The sequence below is a fragment of the Callospermophilus lateralis genome, chromosome 1 (genome assembly GCF_048772815.1).
Source record: "Callospermophilus lateralis isolate mCalLat2 chromosome 1, mCalLat2.hap1, whole genome shotgun sequence".
In the NCBI taxonomy this organism is placed as follows: Eukaryota; Metazoa; Chordata; class Mammalia; order Rodentia; family Sciuridae; genus Callospermophilus; species Callospermophilus lateralis.
This window is the reverse complement of record NC_135305.1, coordinates 158731863-158755940: the sequence shown is the minus strand read 5'-3', so window position 1 is coordinate 158755940 and position 24078 is coordinate 158731863. Positions and strand designations below refer to the sequence as shown.

At 56.6% G+C, this 24078-nt stretch overlaps 1 protein-coding gene across 9 annotated transcripts in view; it reads left to right on the top strand.

The window, feature by feature from the left end:
- Pitpnm2 (phosphatidylinositol transfer protein membrane associated 2) overlaps positions 1-24078 on the top strand; it is a 126845-nt gene that overhangs the window by 44970 nt on the left and 57797 nt on the right. The window lies entirely within an intron of this gene.

The window sequence follows — 24078 nt, the reverse complement described above, 5'->3', positions numbered from 1 at the left end:
CACACAGAGCTCTGTAAATGTCAGCTCCCTTTCTGCTGCTCCTCCAAGCCACCTGGGTTCATGGGTGACTGTCTCTGCTGGCTGCAAACATGCCCACTGGTTGCTCTGACCATGTTTGCAGACTTCAGTAGGCCTTTTCCTATAGAGCTGTGGCTTGTCACATCCAGAACCCCAAAGGGCTCACCTGCTTTCCTGCTCCTTAGAACAGTTGGCCTTCGGCCTGAGTTTGAGGGCTGGTTGGGGTCAGGCCGGTGACAGGAGCAGGACCCAGCTATGCCTGGAGCGGTAGATGGCCTGGGGTTCTCTGGCTTTCTTTGCATATTGGCTGTAGCTGGGGAAGGAACAGGCCTGTTCAGGACCCTCTTTGTCTGAGTCTGGAGGGAAAGGTCTATTCTCTTCCTTCTCTGCTTTCTCCCCTCTCCCTTCCCTTGGCCCAGCCCTGTGGCCACCTGACCCTCTCCCTAACCCTTGGCCCAGCCCCCTGTAGGCTACCCAACCCTCTCCTTTCCCTTACCCAGCCCTGTAGGCCACCTGAGATTGTAGGACTTGCTTCTTTCCCTCTCACCACAGGCTGGTCCCCCACTAGCAGCCACTGAGCTGCACAGAGGGGAAACTGGAGGACTGAGCCCTGCTAGAGCCTCCTCTAGCTTCCCGTATGGTGGGGGTGTGCTTCCGTGCGTCGCCACCCCCTTGCTCACATCAGGAAGCTAACCGAGGCTCTGAGGCAGACCGAGTGCCCCTGGGCTCACCTAGGACCCCACTGCTGGACCCCACAGGGGCCGAGAGTCTGAGGGTGGCCTCGGCACTCTGCAGCACAGGGGGCTGGTTTGCAGGCCCACAGCAGTGGTTCCTGAAAGCTTCTCTTAGCAAGCGGGAGGCCTTCTCCAGGTCTTTTTTGTGTGTTGCTCATTTATTTCACCCTTTTTTCTAATACCTGCTGTGTGCTTCTAGCTGTGGGGACACCAAAATAAACCAGAGAGGGCCCCACCCTTGGCTGGTAATTACCAGGGTAGGTGGACATGTGCATAGTAAATCCAGTAGCAGCCAACATTCATGGGGTGCTTATGCACTTAGATGTCCAGTGTGCTGGTGGACAGAGATCCAGACTACGTAGGCCAGGGGAGAAGAGCGTTTCTAGAGCGGGTAATGGGAGTGGCAAGGAGGGCATGGGGGCCTGGGGTTCCACATTCTGACTGCCCTGCTGCTTCCAGCCTAGATCTTCCTGGGGCCTGCTGGAAGGCAGCCTGCTCATGAAGACTTGCCTGTCCCTGTCCTTTCCAACCAGAGACACTCCTCCCCCAGAGCTTGCTAGAATGTTTGTTAGAATCACTTATGCAAGTGTCTGGGCCTGGAGCGTTTTTGGGGGACAGGTAACCCTTGATTGCCATTTTAAATGATCGCAAGCTTACTTATTCCAGCCATTTCTACTTTCCTAACCCCAGCAGCCCTTCCCCCCCCCATTTCCCACCCCTACTTCCCACCAATCCTCCTTGCCATCAGTAGAGTCCTGAAGACCATTCGAGTGCAGGCATTGGTCTGAGCACTGGAGATGCAATGGCAGGCCATGTGGAATCTCTGCCTAAACTATACTTTTTGGTGATACAAATGCCAGGAAGAAACAAGCAAAGGGATGGGGAGGGAGAGGGAGAGGTGCTGGTGAGTTTACATGGGATGGTCAGAAAGGACCTCTCTGTGGAAACCTAAATAACCTTGGGAAGCAAGACACATGATACCTGGGAAGAGAACAGGCGCAAAGGTCCCCAGATAGACATGTGCCTGGCGGGTTTGGGGACTAGAGGCCAGAACAGAATGACAGAGGAAAGGCAGTAAGAGACAGTGGAGCAAGTTGGGGCCTGATCTCAGAGGGCTGGCAGGCCCTGGTGAAGGCTGGAGTCATCCTAAGCATAGACATCAAGGTAGGGTGATATTCTCTCACATGCACTCACATTCTAAACATGGGAACTGTGGCTACTGTCAGCTCAGAGCTTTGCAGGAATTTTAGGAAGTATCCTGGAGGTCAGGCAGCACCTTCAGATCTTGGCCATGTCCAGAATCCCTTGCCTGTGTGGAGTGCCCCTGGAAAGGTCAGGTCCTCCAGGTGTCCCCTGGGTGCCCTGAGGCTTGGGAGACCTCATGAGCGTAGCTGTGGAATACTCCTTCCCCAGCACCCAGTCCTGGCTCTGAGGGAGTTAATTGCACATTTGGGTGTTGACCAAAGCAGCTGGCCTAGTGGAACAGTGTGTGCAGATCTTGGGCCTGACCTTGGGGACTCTCAAGATGCACCTGGCCTGTCCAACCTTCCATGGCTGTCCTTGAGGGAGCTGCCCTGAGAACTTACCATCAGGATTCCAGAAGCTCATCAATTCCCGATGTCAAAGCTGCGAAAGTGACCGGGGCTCCCCTCTCTGCCTCAGTTCTTGCTCCCTCCCTGCTTCTCCTGAGACACCCTGTGGAGCGGTAGTGACAGCTTAGGCCTGAGAATGGGGTGGGGAGTTGTGTCCAGACTTCACCACCCCCTAGCTGGGGGCAGGTCTCTAACCTCGCGGGGCTTCATTTTGCTTGCAAAAACATCTGTAATCCCAGCAGCACAGGAGGCTGAGGCAGGAGAATGGCAAATTCAAAGCCAGCCTCAGCAAGCCTTTGCAAAGCCCTAAGCAATTTATCAAGACCCTGTCTCAAATAAAAAATGAAAGGGCTGGGGATGTGGCTCAGTAGCTAAGCACCCTGGGTTCAACCTTGGCACAAAACAAAACAGGAACTAAAGGATCAAATCAGTTTATTTGCATGGTGCAGTAGCCCCGCCTGGGCCTTCCCTGGCCTGCTGGCCGGCCTTGAGTGATTAGTGTTGCCTGATGGCTTTTGAGCTTTCTGGGACAGCTGCCCTGATCCTCTTAGGAAGGGCATTCCTGCCTGTTTGGGGGACTGTAATCCTGATCCATTTATCCTTACCATTTCCTGACTTAACCACATCCCAACCGTATGCTGAGTGCCACGTGTGGGTCACCTTGTTAGTCCTCGAGCAGGCCCCTGAGACCTGTATGCTTTCCCTCCCCATTTTGTAGAAGAGAAAATCAAGGCTTGGGAAGACAGAGGAACTTGCCAAAGAGCTCTGGCTGGTAAATGGACTGGGTGCTGGGAGGCCGTGTAGATAGCTGCTGGCTGAGCTGGGCTGAGCTGGGCTCTTGGACTGTCATTCCCGCCCCTGACTACACTCCCTGGCCCTGGACCTTCCTTACATCTTTGATTGTAAATGGTCAGAGAGAAACTCTCTGCATAAAACCTGAATTAAATGTGGGAAGCAAATTACCTAACAATAGGGATGTGCCTTCCAGGGATAGTTGTGACGGGTGTGTAAGCCCTCCAGTACCCTGGAGAGGGCAACCTCTGAGCCCTCAGGCCCTGCCTGTCCTTTGGCCATTGTGAGATTGGAATTCTGGCTCAGTGAGGCTGGCTAACATGAAGAGCCTTTCTCTGAAGGTCCCTGGGTTCTCAGGTGACGAGAGGAACTGTGCACTTCCAAGCTGGGCTGTAGGCGCAGGGTTCCACCTGGCACTGGGGCAGACTGCAGAGGGACTGAGCACAGCCCATGTGGCATTGTGGCCACTCCAAGTCTTCACATAGTATCCTGGAGAGTGGACCCGGATGCTTGTATGATCTTGTTGAGGTGGTAAAGTGTACAGAACACAGAGGTGACCCTACTTGCCACCTGGGAACGAGCAGGCAGTGGCACCACGTCCGTTCCCAGTGTGGGGGACACGGCCCTGGCCATTTCTAGAACTTTCTGTCTCCCCAACAGAAACTCCATGCCTATTAAATAACAGTCGCCACCTCCCGCCGTACCCTTTGTTCTCTTGCCTCTGTGGATTTGCCTATTCTGAGCAGTTTATGTGGACGGAGTCATCTCGCTTAGCATCATGTTTTCGAGTTCTTCCATGCTCTTGAGAGGTGGATTCTTTAAAACAAACAGGGTGTTACCAGGTGCTGCAGTAAAAGAGACCAGCAGGAGAAGCCCAGGTCCTGCCTGGCGAAGCCACAGCAGGTGGTGACACTCAGATTGCCCTGCGGGGAGTCCTCAGCTCCTGGGCCTGCCTGTGGGCATTTTCCCAAGAGGAGCACCTGGAAATCCAGGGCCCAGGCCACATTCGGTACTCATGGTGCACATTCGGTACTCATGGTGCACGTCACAACTCTAGGTCCCCCTGGATCCTGGGGGGGGCGGGGGCTTAGACCTCTCCCGTCTCACTTTTCCCATCTGTGAAGGGACCTCAGGACCCAACTGCCAAGAATTATCTCTGACCCGATGAAGCCTGCATCCCAGAGCCTGACCAGAGTGGACCTTGTGTGCCTGTGGGGGTGGTGGGAAGGGGCTGAGCCGTGCTTCTGAGACCGTGATTTTTTTATTTATCAGAAATTAATTGAGGGGCGTTGGTGTTTCCGGACTTAGGAGGAGCTGACAGGTCATGGGCTCTCTGAAAGCACAGGGCTGGTAATCCGTTTAAAAAAACATTTTCTTCTTCTTTTTAATTTAATGGAGGAAATCATTAGCTGGGAAATTGGTAGAACGGATTCGTTCCTGTTTTGAGGAGGGGGAGTGGAAGAGAACATTCACTCTGATTGCTGCTTGTTCTGGAAGTGTGGCCCCAGCTATTCCCCTCAGCTGGGCCTGGCCTGGGGAGGGGCTGAGGGTTGAGTGGGGGGTGCCAGGGGGCTCTCTCTGGGCCCAGGTGGGTGGCCTGCGTCGGCAATGGTGAACTTCACAGTCCAGGCAAACCTGTCTTGACTCCCAGTGCACAAGTCCTTCCCGCTAGCCAGAGTGCGGGATGGGGGTCCCAGAGATCCCATGCTTGAGTCCTCGTTCCCAGGGAAACTGGAGCAGGACCCCTATCTGGGAAAAAGGACTACGTGCCTCTGGGGCTTCATCCAGTTCCAAGGGGAGGCAACTGGGTTCACCCTAAAAATAACCCACGATGCAAACAGCTTCCCCGTGCAAATGTTTTTGTGTCTGTGGTCAGACGATTTAAAGGTACAGCTGTCTCCCACTGACCCGGTCTGCTTGCTTTTCCTGGAGCAGAGAGGGCTCTAGGTGACCTGGCCTCCTGGGGTTGCTACCCGCAGGCATCCTGGTTGGGGTTGCCTCGCTGCTTCACTGCTGCGCTCTCCTTGGACACCTCCTCCCCAAGGGGGACCCTGAGCCTGGCAGGGCATGGTTACCTGTGGCTCTCAGAGGCTCTGAGGGTCCCTTTCACAGGGCAGGGGGTGCAGACAGGCCTGGCCTAGTCAGTCACCCTTCAGGGATGTTGGATGCTTCGGTGGGTTCCGCCTATTGTCCAGCTCAGAAAAGCAGGTAAGAAGCTCTCAGAGGGGGCACCTGCAAATAGCTAAGCAGTCATGGAGAACGTGAGAGGCAAGCACTCAAGGCTGTGGGCCCAGTTCCCAAGCAGGGCTGCAGCTGGCTCCAGGCTCCTGGACACCCGTGCAGGCCTCTGCCCTTCCGGGCGCTGGCTCCGGCTCTGGTGATCCGGGTGTTCTGATTCTTCTGGCTCCATCTCTCTTCACTGCCATGCTGCCCTTACAGCTGCTGTCCCCAGGCTCACTGTTACCCTGCAGCGGGGAACTCTTACCTGTCCATGAACAGTTCTCCCTGGACATGCCATCTCTGAGGGGAATGCCACAGAACAGTCAGCCATCTGGAAGAAGCCTTCTGTGACTGATGTGGGCCCTGTCACGTTGACTGTGGCCTTCCCTCAGGGTGGGTTTGGGACTCCAGGGCAAGGGGCTAGGCCATGTAGTGGGGCTGGGAGTTAGTCTACAAGTGGGGCCTGGGGGAGGCAGCTATGACTCCTGCCAGGTGCAGACCCATAAGGTACTAAATGTTCCCTATCCATCCAGCCATCAGTTCATCCTTCCATCCATTCATCCATCCATCCACCCATCCATCCACCCACATACCGATCTAACCATCCACCCACCCACACACCCATCCATCCACACACCCATCCATCCACACACCCATCTAACCACATATCCATCTAACCATTCATCTATCAATTTATCCTTCTATCTGCCCATTCATCCATCCAGCCATTTACACACTTATCTACCCACACACCCATCTACCCATCCACCCACCCACACACCTTTCCATCCACCCATCTATCTACACATTCATCCTCCCATCCACCCACACACCCATCCTCCCATCCACCCACACACCTATTCATTCATTGTTTCATTCACCCAAAGGATTTATCCCGTGCCCATGTGTGCCGGGCTCTGGTGGTACAGGGGTGGGACAACTGCCTAAGTCCCGCCCCTGGAGCCTCCACTCTAGTGGAAAAGATAGAAATCTTAAGAAAGAACATGCCACATCTGGAAGATGTGTGACACGCTGAGAGATGGATGCTGGGCACAGAAGGACAAACGTGGTACTGTCCACCATGGTGTGGTTACACCATGAGGAGTCAAGTGTGTAGAGAGGGAAAGTGGAGTGTGGGGGAGAGGCGGACAGGGTGGTAGCTGTTTGGTGGATTGGGGTTTGGGAAGATGAGAGGTTCTGGAGATGGCGGTGGCGGTGGCAGGACTTCGTGGGCATACTTACTGCCACTGAAGCCTATGCCGAAAAATGGTTAGGGTGGCAAATATCCTGTGTTGTGCGTTTTGCCACCATTTATAAAAGCAAAAGGAAGAAAAGCACGTAGAGTGTGCGACAAGGATCACACTCTGAAGAAGACCCGAAGCCGTGGGCGTGCGAGGACTGGGGTCGCAGTGGAGTTTGAAGTGAGGCCGTCAAGGAGGCCCTAGGAGGGCCGTGAGCAGAGGCCAGCGCAGGGGAGGACCTCAGAAGCCTGCTGCTCTGAATTCCGTGCCTCGGCAGGACATTTAGAGAGGGTCCCACGGGGCCTGCCATTGAGGGAGGCAGGGACAGGGATGCAGGGAGCCATGAGCAGGCTTCACAGGGTGGAGACAGACCCGCGCTGGTGACCCGAGTTCCAGGAGTTCCAATACTTCACGACCATCTCTTGGAATTGAAGGAGGATGGCTCCACCGGACACCGGAGTAGGCGAGTCCCCTGTGTGAGGTGGCAGTGTTTGCACAGAACCTCTGCAAGTCCCCCCATGGCTAAAGGGTCTCTAGATGACTCACAAGACTTAGCATGATGCCACTGCTCTGAAAGCATTGCTGCACCGCATTGTTTAGGGATAATGAGAAGAAACACCTCTGGACGTGTTCAGGGCAGACGCAGTGTTTCTGAATGTCTCCAGTCTGCAGGTGATTGGATCCTTGTATGTGGAAAGGTGGGGCACGGTGCTTAGTGGTTGGGTGTACCCTTCTGTTGTGTATCTGGAGCCTTTATTCCCCCCCATGGCTTCTCCTCCAGATGGTGGCTCCGGGTGGTTGGGACAGGAAACGAGTGGCTTACTCCATTTTCAGTCCTTGCTGTCCCACTCTGAGGCACACAGCTCTTTGCCTGCCTGGTGAGGGGGTCAAGGACTGGAAACCCCAGCAAGGTGTATGCTTACACAAGCCCCCATACCACCCCGGGGCCGGGTCCAGTGCAGACCCACCTTTGCCACTGCCTTGCTGCATGACCCCAGAGGAGCTTCTATGTCTCTGTATCTGCAGTAAGAAGGCTGCACAAGTCCCGCCTGGATTCTGTGCAGACCCTCTGTGTCAGAGGAGCCTTGAGAGCAGCCCATGGCATGAGAGGGTCTCCCTGAGCACTGGCCTGGAGCCAGGACCCTCTCTCTGCAGATCCCGCTGGGGGGTTCTGCCACTGCATTGGGGGTGGGGTTCCACTCCTGCAGCCCCTGCCCGGACATTCCAGGGATGGCCTCAGGAGTTGCTGGGGGAGACGGGGAGGAGGGTTCTAGAACAGGCAGAGAGCAGGGTCCATGGTTCAGAGACCCTGTCATTATGGAGTCTGAGAAGCCCACTGCCCGGCTGGCAGCTGTTTGGTTCCCTGAGAATCTGACCACCCTTCCCCTATCCTTTTAGAGGGGTCTCTGGGCCAGGCTGCAGACAGAAGCCAGTCCCACTGGTCAGACACAGAAGGTAAGTACAGAGAGGAAAGGGAAGCCATGAAGACCCAGGAGCCAGGCCTGGGCCCGTGCCCGTTTGTGTTCTCCATCTCCTCGTCCACAGGGCTGCTCCGAGCAGGGCGTGCACTACTGGCTTCTTGTGATTTGTTTCATCTCAGTTGTAAATGAGTGGAATTGGGTCCTGGGTGGTGCAGGTGTGGAGCGTGCCATCGCGGTGGGAGTTCTGCTGGCAGTATTGGCCCTGCTCTGGGGCACCCCCAAGGTAGAGATCTTGTCCCCACTTTAAAGGTGGAGAAGTCGAAGCTTCCAGGGGATGACTCGTGAGCCATGCAGCAGAGGTGCAGGACGGCACTGGAACCCAGGCTCATCTTGTTTTGAAGTTGGGGGTTGGAGTTGATGCAGGCTCCCTGGGACAGAGGAGATTGAGGCCACTTAGGGTCCCTGCCTTGGGCCCTAGGCCAGGCAGCCTCCCCTGTTCGCCATCCAGTGAGGAGTATTGCTTAATGGAAAGATGGGGTAGGGATAGTGCTCAGTTTGGGGCCTCTGAGACCTGCAACTTGAAGACCAAGGGATGAGGGATGTCAGGACACTTCCAAGGGCTCTAAAAAATACCTCATTTTAAAAGTGAGAGGACAGGGGCTGCGGGTATAGCTCAGTTGGTAAAGTACTTGCCTTGCATGCACAGGGCCCTGGGTTCAATCCCCAACAACACCAATAAATAAATAAATAAATAAATGTGAGAGGACAATAGAAACAACCCAGGTGTTCATCCACTGATGAATAGATAAATAAAACATTGTCTATTCACAAAATGATATATTGCTCAGCCAAGAAAAAGAGTGAAGTAGTGACACAGGCTACAACACACAAACATGATGTTAAGTGAAAGAAGCCAGTTACAAAGGGCCACTTCCATTCATGTGAAATGTCCAGAACAGGTACATTTGAAGAGACAGGAGGATGGTGGTTGTTGGGGGGCTGAAGGGAATAGGAAATGGGAGGGACTGCTTCACGGCTCTCCTCTTGGGGTGAAAAGAATGGGTTGGAACTCCACAGAGGAGGAGGTTGTGCCATGTCATGGATGTATTTCATGCCACCAAAGTGTATGCTTTAAAATGGTTAAAATGGTAAATTTTATGTTATATGTATTTTACCACAATAAAAAAAAGAGTGAGAGGAAACAGTTGACTCTAGGTAGTGAATCCATGGATGCTCCTTCTGACGTTTCCTCCTTTGCCATATGCCACAAAATGTTGAGGGGGAAGTCGCGGGGGGGGCCAGGAGAGAGAAGCCCACAGCTTTAGGGACAGCGTCTAGTGCCGGACCCTCTGATGCTTCTGTGTCAGCGCAGCGGGCCTGGGGACCCTGTCCTGGGGCCTGGCCACCAAGCAGGCGAGGGGAGGCAGGACGCTGGGCGCTGCCCTGTCCTTCAGCCCCCCAAGGAGATCCCCCCGAGGTGGCACCAAGGCCTTCCGGGTGTCCACTGCCCCAGGCTTCCCTACTCTGTCAGCCTCGCGGTGCCCTCAGCGTGGCTTGGTAGAGCTGGTGGTCTTGTCCCTGTTGGTAGTGAAAAGATGGAAGCCCAGGGACATGGCTGGGCTTGCTCTGGTCCTGCAATCTCCAAAAGGAGAAGCCGAGGCTCCCGCCCAGGCCCTGGCCCCTCCCCAGCCCCATTTCTGTAGCCCCAAGTGTCCAGTCCTGGAGCCAGAGGCACCCAGCAGCGGCAGTGGGGATGGCAGCAGCCAGGCAGGTGGTGCAGCCTGGTGTGGCCCAGCCCACAGCGTCCAGGAGCAGCCTCCTCCATGGGCTCATGCCGAGCAGCCTCCCTTTCCTGCCTCCTGCCTGGGTGGTGCTGGGCCACTGAAGCCCTCCCGTAGGTGGGCATCCCCTCCTTCCCGAGGGTGGGAAAATGTGACTCAGGATTTGGCAACTGATGTTTAGGAAGAGGGAGGCAGGTGTGGACCAGCAGTGCCTCCCCAGGCATCAGGCTCGAGTGCCACTCAGGCCTGGGAGGGGCCTGTGGGCTCCTCAGTCCTGGGGTCTTGACCTCTGACTAGCCCTGCAGCTTGAGAATGGAGGCTTGAGGTGGGGGTCTGTGTGCCTGCCTGGGGGTGGCCAGAGCATACCCCTCCAGCCTCCCTTTCCTGAGGGCTGCGGCTTTTGTCTGTGGGTTCAGCTGGTACCCCTCCCAGCCTTGTCGCCGGGGCCCGGAGGCCTGGCCTGGGGGAGGCTGCAGCAGCAGAACTGTGGGATTGGTTCTCCGCTGACGCCTTCCCTCTGGCATATGGCTCCTCCGCCCGCCTTGAGCTCTGCCAGCGGCTCCCCTTTCTCCATGGCAACTTAGCTCAGTGGTCCCAGTGGAGGAGAGAGAATCAATTCTCCCTCCTTCCCGCCCTCCCGCTCTGCTCCCCACCCCTTCCTCTCCGGCCTGTCTTCCTCCCTCCTCCGTCATCCCTGCCCGCTGTGGCTCCTCTGTCCACCCAGCCTGGGACCCGTGCTGGCACCCTCTAGGCATGGACTGCCTGGGGAGCCCTGGGCCCTGGGCGGCTCCCTGACACTGGCACCTGAGGAGCTCCGCGATGCTGTGGGCATGGGGGCTGCTGGATGAGCCCCAGCCCAGCCCCTGCAGCCGGCGGTGCCCACTCTGACACGTGGCCCCCCGCCCCTTACCTCTCGTTGGCTTCCTGGAAGGTAATTTTCTGCTCCTTTTGAAACATGTCACAGACATAGGATGGGTTTATTAGCGAGGAAGGCTCCGTCTTGACGCACAGGCTGCTTGTTTTCTCTCCAAGGAGGCGGGATGGAGGGAGAGAAGGACCAAGAGGCCTAGCCCGGCCTGCCCGAGCTTGGAGGGGCAGGGCAGAAGAGGGTGCATGGGCTTCTCCTCTGGAGAGTCTGGTGGCTTGGCGTCTGCCTCCTGGGGCTGGGGACAGCGCTCTGTTGCACTCCTGTCTTCTGTGGTGGCTGCTCCACAGTGCGCTGGTCTCTTTCCTCGAGCGTGGTCCAGCCGGGAGAGGGGAGGATATTTCAAGGCGCGCACGTGCACCCCAGCGGGCCGGGCTCCGGCTGCGCACTGGCTGTCGCTCCAGCCAACCCTTTATCCTCCAAAAATGGGCATTCAGTCGGGGGCGGGTGTCCCCCCGCCCTCAGGATGTCCAAGAAGACAGCGTAGGGGGACCTGTCTGCTGGCCGGTTCTGGGTGGAACACCAGTGTCCTGTGTTGCTTGCAGAGGCCCCGTGTGTTTTGGGACAGCCCCTCAGCAGTCTGGTTCAGTCAGGTCCCGACAGCAGCATTCAGCTCGGCTCCCCAACGTCTCCTCCAAGTAAGCCGATGATGGTGACCGTGAGTGGCCCAGCCCTGGAGGCGAGGCCGCTCCCCTGCTACCTCTGCTTCCTGTGCAGCCTGCGCTGGAAAATAGAACCCGTGGTTGTCAACAAGAACGTCTCCTGTGTTGATGGAAAGTGAGGCCAAAGAGACCGGATTTAGCACCCAGTTCTTAGAAGCTCCGGGCCTGAATGGTGTCTGAGCGTGAGCCTGTCTGATCTTTAAATAGAAAGCGCACTGCGAGTAGCCCCGTCTGACTTGGGGAACTTCAGAGCCCAGTGCAGGTATCAGGGAATCCGCACCTGATTCTAACAAAGGTGTGCAGCTTGGGAGGCTGACTGCAGAGAAGCCCAGCCTTTCAGGTATATACCATGTGCCAGGTGCCAGCGGAGTCGGGAGGGAGCGTACTGGCTCTACCAGCTCAGAGTGGCGCGGCAGGCTGAGTGCTGTTGATAAGGTCAGGCTCACGGCCACCTGATTGGGTTCTGTTTTGGTTTGGGCATTCTCTCTGACAGATTGCCTTAATAACGGCAGCAGAGCCTTGAAGGCGGCCAGAGGCAGGACTCCCCATGCAGTTCTGTGGTCGGGTGCTCATCTCCTGCACTGCCTGTTTCAGTGGCCTCAGACCTCAGATTCTTGTTGCTTCCCTGTGAGCAGTGAGATGGGTCCTGCTGAGCAGGAAGAGAGGAAGGCTTTTGTGTCTGCAGACATCAGTGCTGTCCTGCTTTTCTCTGCTTGAGTCTGGAGACTGACCGAGACCCTCCTGGCATCTGAGTGTTGTGCAGGCTTCTTAATGACATTGCCGCGTCTGGATTCTGGTTGACTGGCTGTGAATTCTGATGGGTTAGCAGTTGTGTGATGGGGAGCGGGTGTGTATGCTGGTCTTGTTTGGTTTGGTTTTGGTTTGTCTGTGAATGGAAACTCTGATGTGACAGTTACAGGCCAGCCCTTGAGTGCCCGCGCCCTCTTGCCTCTGCTCAGCCTCCATGGGAGGCTGGTCCTGCAGTGCTGAGGAGGGGGTTCCTCTGTCCTCAGGTCCCCATGTGCTCCCACCGTGATCTGCCTGCATGGTCCACCCACACAGCCAAGTCGGACAGCCAGGGCTTGGCCGAGGGGCAGAGGCAGGCTCCCCCGCCCCGGCTGCCTGCCTTGGGCCAGGTGGGCCCCGGGCTGCCCCGCCTGCCCGCCCCTCCCTCCCCTCCTTCTCAGAGGATGCTCCAGAGCGTAATTGCATTTAGCGGATCCTCACTTGACAGCAAGTGCAGAGCACAGAGGGTGTGAGAGCAGCTTGGAGAGGCGGGAGCCCTGGCTGCCAATGGCTCCTGCCGGCGAAAGTGTGGAAAGCTCATTCCAGGAAAAGTGGAATAATCGCCGAGCTGGCTGGCTTCCAGGCAGTGAGTTATTCTTTCTTCTTTAATTTGACCGAGTGCTGGATTCAGGGAAGGGCCCCGTGGAAAGCAGTTGGCAGACCTCAGGGAGCCCCTGAAGCTCTGAGGGTACAGTTGGCTTTGTCTTTTCCTGAGCTGGGGTCCACTGCCCAGGCTGTGCGGGGGGCAGGACAGACAGCTCAGACTTGGGGGGGATCCTGGGGCTTAGGACAGCCGCCTGCCCCAGAGGTGCCTCTGTCCTCAACCAGCCCTGGGCCCAGCTCCTTGGGAGTCTCTTGGTGGTGTTCCATGAATGACAAACGACTTGAACTGTGCTGGAAGAAGACACCTCCAGCTCCCACCAGCCTCCCCTGGTCTCCTTGAACACACACAGGCACACTCGCACAGCCCTCATCCACTGTGCACACATCCATCCACATGTACATGTGTGTACACCCCACAGATGCACCTTTCCCTCCTGCTCCATCCTGGCTGCATCCTGCCCATGCTAATGTTCCCAGCACTGTTGGACCCCATAGCCACCCTTTATGCTTTCCAGCTCCGCGTCTCTCCAGAGGCAGCCCGTCCTTGTCCACTCTGGAGAGCTGTCTCCCTCTGCTGTCCCTTTCCCTCACCTGAGGCTTTGCCGCGCCGTCTGGTATGTTCCTGGGGTGGGCATGGTTCTCTGCAGGGCAGCCCCAGGTGCCAGCCCTCTGAGGGTCTCCACCTCCAGGGAAGGGACTCATCAGAGGGAGACTACTCAGCTTAGGGTGCGCTGAATGCAAACCTGTGTGTGCACGTGTGTGGCATGTTATGAGTGTGTGCATGTGTGGCATCTGTGCTTGCCGGTGTGTATGCATGTGTATGCATGTGGGGTCTATGTTCGTGTGTGCATGTGGGGTATGTTGTGTAGGATGTGTTTGTGTGGTGTGAGTTTAGTGTGCTGTGTGTGTATGAGTTGGTGGGTGTGCTGTGTGTGTGGTGTGCCTGTACATTGATGGTGTGTGCTTGTGCGGTGTGTTTGATGGTTGTGTGTGTGGTGTGTGTACATTCCATGCTGTTTGTGTCTGGGTGTCCTGGCTTCACATCCGTTTCCCCCTGTTTCTGGCTCTGTTTCCGGAGCCAGGTGGGCAGACTCTTTTACCCCTTACTTGATCCTTCACTATCTCATTGGATTTTATGGTTTATAATCACCCCTTTTTACATGCCCCAAACCTAGTCTCGGCTGACAGCTGCCTTGGCAGAGCCACAGGTCCATCTCCGTTGGGTCCACTCCTTATTTCCTCGAGCAGCTGTCTGTAGAGCTGGGCTCTGGAGTGAGGACTAGACCCAGCCCCTGCCCCTGGGAGGGACCTACAGAGGAGGCTTGGTTTCTTTCTGTCCCATCCCATCATCTCAGGAAGAGAAAAGGAAAACCAAGGACGGAGAGCAGTTGGGGAGGGGGTCCCACACCCAGCCCCCATCCTGGCTGCCGTCCCCACCAAGGTATGCAAGTGACTTTGCAGAAGAGATCCTAGTGGCCCAGACCCAGTGCACTCTGCTCGGCTCTGGAGCAGTGGCTCTTTCTTTTAAAGACCTTTACATTGTCCTGCTCTGGGGCAGTGGCTGCGCTGTGGGGTCTGTTTTATGCTGAGGACTTAGGCGTAGGTGGCTCCATGAGGTGGAAGGGATGCTACCCATCAAGAGACCTGTGCCTTGGTTTCCCACCTGTAATGTGGAGAGAGCACAGTCTGTGTCATGTGTGTGTCACGTACCAAACACAAAGGACAGACGTGGGAACGAACATGTGCATTGGCAGTGGCAGAGGTGGTAGGGCTGTTGTGGGTGAAACGTTCCAGGAACTTCCCTTCTAACGAACTGGGGCAGATTTGTGTGCCCCTACAGATGTGTGAGGGAGAGGGGGGCACAAACATAAAGTAAACAGAGGAAAAGGCGGGCAATCTGCACTTCTAGAAGAGTGTCTGTGGAAGTTCCTGTTAGTTTTGCAATTTTTCCATATGTTAGAGATTATGTGAAAATGTTTTTAAAAATTCTGAGGCGTTTGAGGGTTCTTCTAAAGGGTGGACAGACAGGAGGGTTCATACCTTAAGGATCCTACAAGAAGCTAAATGAAAAAACTCAAGTCCTGTCCTTGTGGGAGTGGCCAGCCAGTCCTGGGGGACGAGGAGCTGTGGGAGGCAGGGTTCCTTGGACACAACCTCAGAAGTTGAGCTTCTTCCAGGATCCCTGACTGAACTTGGGATTCAGCCTGGGTGCTTCCCCCAGGGGCTCTGCCTGGTGCCTGAGCCTCTCCTTCAGAGCTCTGGGTGCGAGGGAGTTGGTTCCTGCGCTTTCTGGACGAGATGCTGCTGCTTTTGGGTTCCGTGTGCAGCTTCGGGTTCCCCCCGTAAGTAAGCCTCGTGGTCCTGTGCTGCTGCCCATGACAGACCCTTTCAGATAAATGTCCAACCTCAGAACATAGACAGCTATTGAGAGGGATCATCAGACCCAAGGTCTGAGAGTCTGGAGTCCCTGCTCTGCTTCATGGGGACCTTTCCAAGCTAACATTATCTCCCATAAAGCCAAACTTGGTGGAAATGCCTGAACCAGGGGCCTGAAATGTGCCCTGTCAGCCTGCAAAGTGCTGGTTATGTTTTGGGAGGGGGCTGTTTGTCAGTACCTGTTCACTTTGTGCCTCAGTTTCCCCACCTTGTTGCTATAGCAAGAGGAACTTCCCTTACCAGGTGCTTGTCACTTCTCCCAAAGCAGGGTGCGGACAGGGCAGAGAGCAAATCAGGAAAGCTGCCCTTGTCCCCGCTCTGCCATCAGCCTGGTTGTGAGATCCTTGGGACTCCCTTGGCCTCTCTGAGCCTGTTTTCTGGTTTGTGTGACAGGGTTAACGAAGGGCACACTGGGAGGCTGGGAGGGACAAAAGGATCGTGTCTGCAGTGCACTTTGTTCCGAGCCGGTGCCCTTGTAAAGCTCTTCACAGCCTCCTAGGCGTGGGCACACCGATCACAGCCCGTGGCAGTGAATAGGCTTTGTCAGAGGCAGCACGGACAGGGAGCGGGAGGGATGCATTTTAACAGGCTCGCCCCTATTCTCACTTGCCTGCAGGCCCCTGTTTGTAGCATGGCTGGAGTGCTTTCTCCACGGCTGGGCTCCTGGGATGGAGCAGATCAGGACTCTGCTGGTGGAGACATCCCCGGGGCCCTGAGAGCAAAATATGGGGACCACATAGGCCCAGGTTTGGGTGACCCATGGGACTGTGTGATACATGGTGGCTCCCGAATCCTGTTGCACCTCAGTTTCCTGGAGCACAGAATGGGGCAGGCAGGTGGCCCCTGGCCATGCTATGATAGTCTCCAAGGCTCCGCTCCTCGCCCTGTTCATGAAAGGATGCAAGATGGGGCGATGGCTTCACAGGGCTCTCTCCAGATGGCCACTCTGTACTGGAGTCCATCCTAAGTGCCAGGCCAACGCCACGGAGCCAGCTGTGCCCAGCTAGCCACTGGCTACAGAGTACTCCTGGACCTGGCCTGCCTTCCAGGACAGGCAGTGGTGCTCACCAGCCCTCAGCTCTTCCTGACTGTCTCCCATCCCAGGTCCCAGCAGGCAGCACCAGACTGGAGCTTAGGTGTGGCCATGGTGCCAAGGAGGGGCCTCCCCTGGACCCTGAAGGAAGACAGGGCCAGAGTTCCCATGTAAATCACCAGCTGGCACTCCAGCAGGAGGACAGGAGCCTGCTAACTGTCCTCACTGCCGCCTCAGCCCTCTGCCCAGCCCTCCTGAGCTTGGCCTGCTTCTGCCTGTCAGGCAGCCATCACACACTAGGGCCCTCAATCAGACCTGATGGATGGTGAGGCTGACGCACAGAGACCCTGGGGGCTTCCCCAAGTCACTTGAAACTACCTGGGACTATAGCAACACCCCTTCTGAGCCAGTTGGGTGGATGTATGAACAGGCACATGGATGCTGGGCCCTGAGGGCATCCTTCCCCTTGGCTAGGCTGGGCCCTGAGGGGTATCCCATCCCCCCTCCCCCTGGCTAGGCTGGGCTGAAGAACCTATTGGTTCCCTGGAATAATTAGAAGGAATGACACAGGGCTCAGGCCTGAGCTCCCCACTCCTCCTTGGCAGAGGCCTAGCTGTGTGAGCTGTCCCTGCCTGCACACTTCTGGGGCTCTGGGATGTGGCCCCGCTGGAGCCTGGCCTAGATATCTGGAGATGGAGGACCACGCAGGACCAGATACCTGCTCCAGCTCTCAGGGCCCTGTTACTGTTGCTTGATGTGAGCTCCCGTCTGCAGCCTGGAGGCATTCAGTCACTGTCCCAACTCCCCCCACTGGGAACCCCAAGAGCCATGAACCAGGCTGGGGTAGGGCCAGGGCAGGGTTGCTTCCGCCAGGGCCCTGTGAGGTGAGCAGAGCCTCTGGAATCCACGTATCCACCTCTCCTGGGGACTCTGCTGCCCCTGGGTTCTCTCCCTCTACCTCTGTCCTCCTGCAGAGCCTCCTGGCTGGATCTTGCCAGACCTCAGTAAGAGCACATTGTGTGGGCACCAGTGTGTGAGGCCGGAGCTGGGTCTTGCTGCCGCCAGCAGTTCCTGAGCACATTGCATGGGGATAATCAGCTCACTCATTGTGATCTATTCCATGGAGGGACACAGAAATTGAGAGGAATGACCTGCCCAAGGTCACACAATGGCTTGGGAACAGAGTTTAGAATTGAAATTATTATTCACCTAACAAGTATTTGTTGGGCAACTTCTCTGGCTGAATCCTGGGAAGCCACTCTGAACAAGGCTCAGGGTCTGAACTCGAAGGCAAACATGCGGCCAGGCTGATAAAGTCAGCGCAAGGTGTCCCGGGGCCAGGGAAGGCTTCCTGGAAGACTGAGCCTGAGGGGATGGAGTCCAGCCTTGGTCCCTTGTTCTCACTCTCTAGGGCCTTCCCCTTAACCTGGGAGGTATTTAAAATGCAGATTCCTGGGCCCCTGGCAGGAAGCTGTGAGTCGGTGGGTCTGGGTGGAGGGTATCTGCGTCTGAACCAGGCCTACCAGGCTTTTGGGTTTGGAAATGCTGGGCTCAGCCATCTCAGAGCCCTTTGAGCCCTGCAGACATTACCAGTCCCAAGATGGTCCTGAGCATGTCCCTTGGCTTGGTTAGCCCACAGAGCTGGGACGAGGAGAGGGCTCACCATTACTGGCGTCCCGTCTTTTGCTGGGTCTCAGAGAAATACTTGGTTTCAGCCCTGAAGCTCTCGGAAGCCTTGGCCAACTCCCTGTGCCCATCCTGAGAGGATCCCCAAAACTAGTGACAGAGATGTTGAACAAGGGGCAGTGTGGGGCCTATGTGTCCAGATCTCCCATCCAGTGTGCCTCCCTGGGTTAGGACATATACCTGGGTCAGTACTGAAGGTCACTTGCCTAGAGTTGGTACACCCCAGGAATTTTGGCTGGGCAGGGCAGGCCTCACCTGAGGGTCTAGAAATGGCTATCCAGGTGCCAAATTGGGAAATCAAGGAGCGTAGAGGGGCTGGGTGGCAGGAAGTCCACACACTATGGCCTGAGTGGCTGCGTCCCCTCCAGCATATTAGTAGCCTGGACGCAGATGGACTGCCCACGCTGGCTCCTTAAGTGCCCTGGGCTTATTGGGCTGTAGCCCTGGTAACAACCTGGCAACAGGCTGGCTCAGTTCCACCAAGTGCTGAGCTTGCCCTCCCAGCCAGGGTGCCTCTGGCTTATCTCCTGCAGGCCCCCAGAGCAGAGGACCCTGACTGACACACACGTGGTCAACCCTGGGTTTGTACTGTTTCCCAGAGCCACAAGCCCAGGGTGCTCCTCTCCTGGGCTGCCATAACAGTGCTGTAAGCCAGTGGCTTAGACAGCAGCGGTATATTTTCTCACGGCCCTGGAGGCCAGGAGTCTAAAGTCAGGTGTCTGCAGAGCCTCTGAGGGCTCTGAGGCACATCCTCCCCTGTATCTTCCAGCCTCTGGTGGCTCCAGGACCCTTGGCTCGGGGCTGCATCACTGCAGCCTGCCTATCTTCCCATGGCCCCACCTCTGTGTCTCTGCATCCCCTCCTCTTCTCATAGGGACACCTGTCACTGGATTTTGACTCTTAACCCAGGTGATTTCATCTCATGCTCCTTAATTAGTTACCTCTACGAAGACCCTACCTCTGAGGTTCTGGGTAGATGTGAATTGGGGATTGCCGGGGAGGGGGATGCTATTCTACCTGCTATACCCTGTAGGCAGGATGTCACTGTGATGGCCAGGGACAGTGGAGTGGCAGCTGCCCAGGAAACAGATGTGTATCTTTTAACAACCTCAGACCCGTCATCAGCCAGGGCAGCTTTGCTTCCTTCCCTGAGCAGAATCAGAGACGTCCTGGCCAGATGCACCCTTCACACACCCACTTTAGGGGGTCCAGGAGAAGAAAGTCCAATGGAGCCCTGAAGAGCCAACAAGGCCCTGGGTTGATTCCTAGGGAGGTGAGCTCTACTCAGCTCTGCCCGGTGTGGAACTCTCTAGCAATATCTTGGTGGCCAGCACAGATACCCCTGCCAGGCCTTCCCTGCAGGCCTGGCCTGGGCTCTTGCTCCTGGCCAACTGGTGGGTTTGTGGGATTGGGAGAGCTCCCACAATGGTCTGCCTCCAGGGCATCAACAGCTTCCACAGCCATTCCCATCCTTCATCCTCCTGCCTCTGCAGCCAGCCCTATTCCACCCACAGGTGTTTGTTGAACACCTGCTCTGGGAAGGACAGTGTGCTCTGTCCCTGGACCAGATGGTTCTCTCCCTTTCTCTGAATGGCAGCAGCTAGTGACCAGCCACTTCCCCCGTGACAATAATGGGAGGAACCTTGGGTGCAGTGGAGGGGTCTCTGCTTCTTTCTCCTTGGTTTCTTGGATGCTCCTCAGAGAGCTTTTTGGAGAGGCCCTTGGGCTTGACCTCATAGATTTATCGGGCAGCTGCTCTGACCTCAAGAACTGTGGTCACTTAAGAATGGACAGGTGCCTCATTTGGTCCTCCACCCTGGTGGCTGGTGCCTACAGGACCAGCACTGTAGATGCTCTGTCCTGCAGAGGTGGCCCTGGGCAGGGCCCGGCGGGGGTCTCAGGCACTCTCCTGGCAGTGGGTGGGCCATTCCTGTCAGTGGGTAAACTGAGGCCCAGAACAGCAAAGCAACTTGCTTGGAGACAGAGTTTGTGTGTGGTTGGCTCTGTCTGACCCCAGGCTTTCCTGCTGCATCTTGCTGCCTCCAACTCGATTTTGTTTGCCTCCCCCAACTGCCTTTTTTCTGCAGGGTGGGGGTGTTGTGCTTGCCTCCCCCGCTTTCCCCGTTCCTGCTGTTCTGCTCGGGGCTGCTCAGCGCCTCCTCACCTCCCACCCTGTTGACACAGGGCTGTTGCTGGGCTGGTTTTGTTTTTGACCCAGTCAGCCTGGCAGGGAAGTGGCAGGCGTGTGCAGAGCTTCCCAAAATAGCCCCCCCGCCCAGCTCCCCGCCAAAGATAGAGGGGCCAGACTGTGTGCAATGGCTTGGACCAGTGGGAAGATGACTCAGTTCCCTGCACCCGTCCACCCCCTCTCCTTCTTGCTCTCTCCCTCCGTTACCCCTAGACTGGGAGGACCCAGAGGCTGCTGGGGGCTGCTGGTCCAGGGTGCTGGTTGGGATGGCTGTGGTGTCACCCTGGATCTAGGATCAGAGGTCCTTATGTCCTCCCTGTTCCTAATTTGCTCGATGACCTTGACCAAGTCCCCATGTCCCTCATGGCTTCTGTTATCTAATTTGAAGTGGGGAGAGGGCACCTTCTCCCCTGCCTCGCAATGCTACTTGGAAGCCCCAGTGGGTGCTGGGAAGGTCATGTGATGCAGAGGGACACAACAGTAATATACCAGGCATCATTTCTTATGATCGTGAGCGTCCATGTGCTGTGTGGGCGGAGTCTCCCATGTAGACTAGGTGGGAAGGGCCCTGCCTCCGGAGGAGCAAGGAGTGGCTAGCGTGATCCCCAGTGCGTGCCTGAGGCAGCAGTTAGGGGACTCCTGAGAAATGCAGCATGCTGGGGACCAAGGTATGGAACTGCTCCTTAGGGCTCTGGAGCAAAGGGTGCTGAGGGGCCAGGCTACCCACTGCCAGCAGTGAGCTGTCCTTGTCATCACTGTCATCAGCACAGCCACTGCCATTTCCTGCACTGGGGATTTACATGCATTGTCTCTTAATGGGGCTCCATGCTCACCCTTTAGCTGCCTTTGGTATTAGGCCTAGTCCTATAAGCATGAGAACAGGTCAGTAAGTTTGGGTAGCTTGTTAGAGGGCTGGCACCCTGGCCTGCGCCCTGGCCGGCAGGTGGGGCCTTCCTTAGGGGAACCCTGCCTGGCCTTAGGCTCTTCCCTCCAGACCCTGAGCCTAGGCTCTTGGAGGAGTATCTGGAAGGTACCATCTCCATTGAGACAGGGAGCACTGGTATAGGACAGAGGCCCACAACTGGCCCTGCCTCAAAAGAGAGTCCACAGGCCCCAGGTGACTGAAGGGACCATCCATGTAAGCACCTCCTTCCTACTGTGCATCTGAGCAACTTCGCAGAGCAGTCAGCAGGTGTTTGTTGGCACCAGCTGCCCAACAAGCCCGCGGCCTGCTGCCTCCCGTGAGCCCTGGAAGGCCTGTGGCGCTCAGCTTTGCAGGTGAAGGAACGCCGCTCAGCCAGGAGGCCAGGCCCCGACTGGTGAGGACTCTGTGCCTAGGCTCCTGCCAGGTCCATGTGCCCCCAAGCCCAGCCCAGCTGCTCACACTGGCTCTTGTCTGTGGACAGGGCTTGGCCTGATCAGGTCCTCCCGGATCCCTGTGTACACAGTGTCACGATCGCATTTGTGGGGGACACTACTGTCCATGTGTGTGCGTGCATGAGGTTTATGTTTGCATTTGTTTTTGTATGTTACTAATGCCCTTGGGTTGTGTTCCCCAAGGTCAGAGGACCTGGTGAGCTTTCACAGGGAGGCACGCGTAACCTGCCTCTGAACCACGCTGCTGTGGGCTAAGGCAGGGCTGAGGTGCAACTGGTTTGCGACATGTGGTGAGATCATTGACATGCACATCCACCATCCCTTACTCTTGATGCTGAGATCCAGCAGCTCCAAAAGCCAAACGCTTTGTCATAGCTCATTTGGCAGCAAAATCTCTTGAACTGAGGTGAGGCTATTTATAGTCTAAGCGAGGCTATTTATAGCCTTTACATTTCCTATACTCATGCTGTTAACTGCGTTTGGTTATTGGGTGCTGAGGAATGTGCAGTATTACCTGTCTCAAGTACAGGAAATTCTGAAATCTGTACTTTTCTACTGCCCCTAAATAGCATCTACTCCCTGCTCCCCCAGGGTCCCTTCCCTGGAATTCCTGGAGCCCTGGGGACACCATCACAATCCCCCAGATGCCCAGAGGCTAGGCCTCCTCAGGATCACATGGGCAGCTGAACTTGTACTGGTTTCCAGACCACACCAGGGTGCTCTCCACCCTCATGCTGAACACCTTGTTGGCTCCGTTACCAAACCCTGTACAAATGAGTGAACTGAGGCTGAGAGAGAGGTAAGAGGGCCAGCCTGGGCTCTAACTCTCTCTTCCATCCTGCTGCCTCTGGGAATTCTGGGGACAAGGCAACTTGTCTCCTGAATTTGCAACCAAAGCGTGTTGAACTTGGGATGTCACAGGGTCTGGGAACCCAGTTTGTGTGGAAGGAGAGAGCAGCAGGTGGAGGCCGGGCCTCGCCCCTGAGGTACAGGCCTGGGTGTGACTGCTGCAAGGCCTTCGTGGGAGCCCACTCCCCTCTCTCTGCCCCAGACCCTGTTTGCTTCTCAGAGTCTCTTTTGTACGAGCACCTGTGCCACCATCCCCAGCCAGTCCCTGTTTCCAGCTGGCCTCCCCTGGTCCCTGAGTCCAATGCCCAGTGCTCCCTGAAGCCACAGGTACAAGGCAGAGGCTGCCCTGGTTTTTATGGAGGTCTATGGAACACCTAGCCATGGGCTTGCACTGAAGACACTAATGAACCAGCAGGCTCTGTCCTGAACTTCAAGCTCAGGGACAGAGTAGCAAGAGCACCCTGGGGGCAGCCTGAGGGCTCTGGGAGAATGTGCTGTGTGGGCGGAGTCTCCCATGTAGACTAGGTGGGAAGGGCCCTGCCTCCAGAGGAGCAAGGAGTGGCTAGCGTGATCCCCAGTGCGTGCCTGAGGCGGCAGTTAGGGGACTCCTGAGAAATGCAGCATGCTGGGGACCAAGGTATGGGACTGCCCCTTAGGGCTCTGGAGCAAAGGGTGCTGAGGGGCCAGGCTACCCACTGCCAGCAGTGAACAGCAAGAGCTGGGGGACGACCCAGAGAAGCCACAGGGTACCTGTGATGGCCTTGAGTGACATTCCACAGAGTTGTTGAAAACGGCCAGGTGTGCATTAGGAAGATGCCCTCTGTGGCTGGAAGATGCCCTCTGTGATCACTGGCCTCCATCTTAACAAACCCTGTGTGTTTCTTCAGGGGCCCCACACTGGGAGCATGTGGACCAACTAGGAGGCTGTTCCTACCAGCGTGGACTAGGCCCAGAGCCTAGGAGGCAGGGCAGTGGCTAAGCAGAGAGGGGCCTGGCAGGAGGGACTCCCCAGCCTTGGATCTGGCAGAAGGCGAGTTCACCCCAGGGTGGCACTGGGTACCTGGTCCACATCCTGGCCTCTTCCCTGATTTCATCTGGCTTGGTTTACCCTTCTGCAGAAGGCTCACAGGAAGGAATGAAGAATAGGTTCATGGATACCTAGAAGAGTTCAAGGTCAGGGTGTGAAGGATGTGTGAGCAGCCCTGAGGGGAGCACCTGGCAGTGTGCAGGAGCTGTCCCTGGGGCCCTGGCCCAGCTGCTGCAGAAGGACACCTCCTAATCTGCACTTCCCTTGGGTCTGTCCCAGACGCCCCGCTCCAGGGAGTAGTCACACCTGCCCTCACCTGGCCCTCTCCTGGCCCACTGGTCTGCCGTTCTCCTCAGGGTACATTCAGGCAGTTAGCTCAGCTGGACTCTCCCAGCACCCACCTCGCGGGGACCCAGGAGGCCGAAACCTGACTGCTGCAGTGTCAGAGGCTGGAGGCCACTGCCTGGGATAGCAGAGACAGCTCTTAGGAAGCAGGCCCTGTGCCCAGCCTGCGTGGGGCAGGTCTCCCAGGGCCCAGGTAGCATAGCAGGGTCAGGGACAGGCCTTCAGCGCTCCTGTCAGGAAAGAGCTCTCCACGCACTTCACACTCTTGGGATCTGAGGCTCCTCAGCTCTGGCCTGTTCCCACTCCCCGTCCTCACCTGCCTGGTTCCTGTGCAGGGGCAGGGCCAGACCACAAAGTCCTGC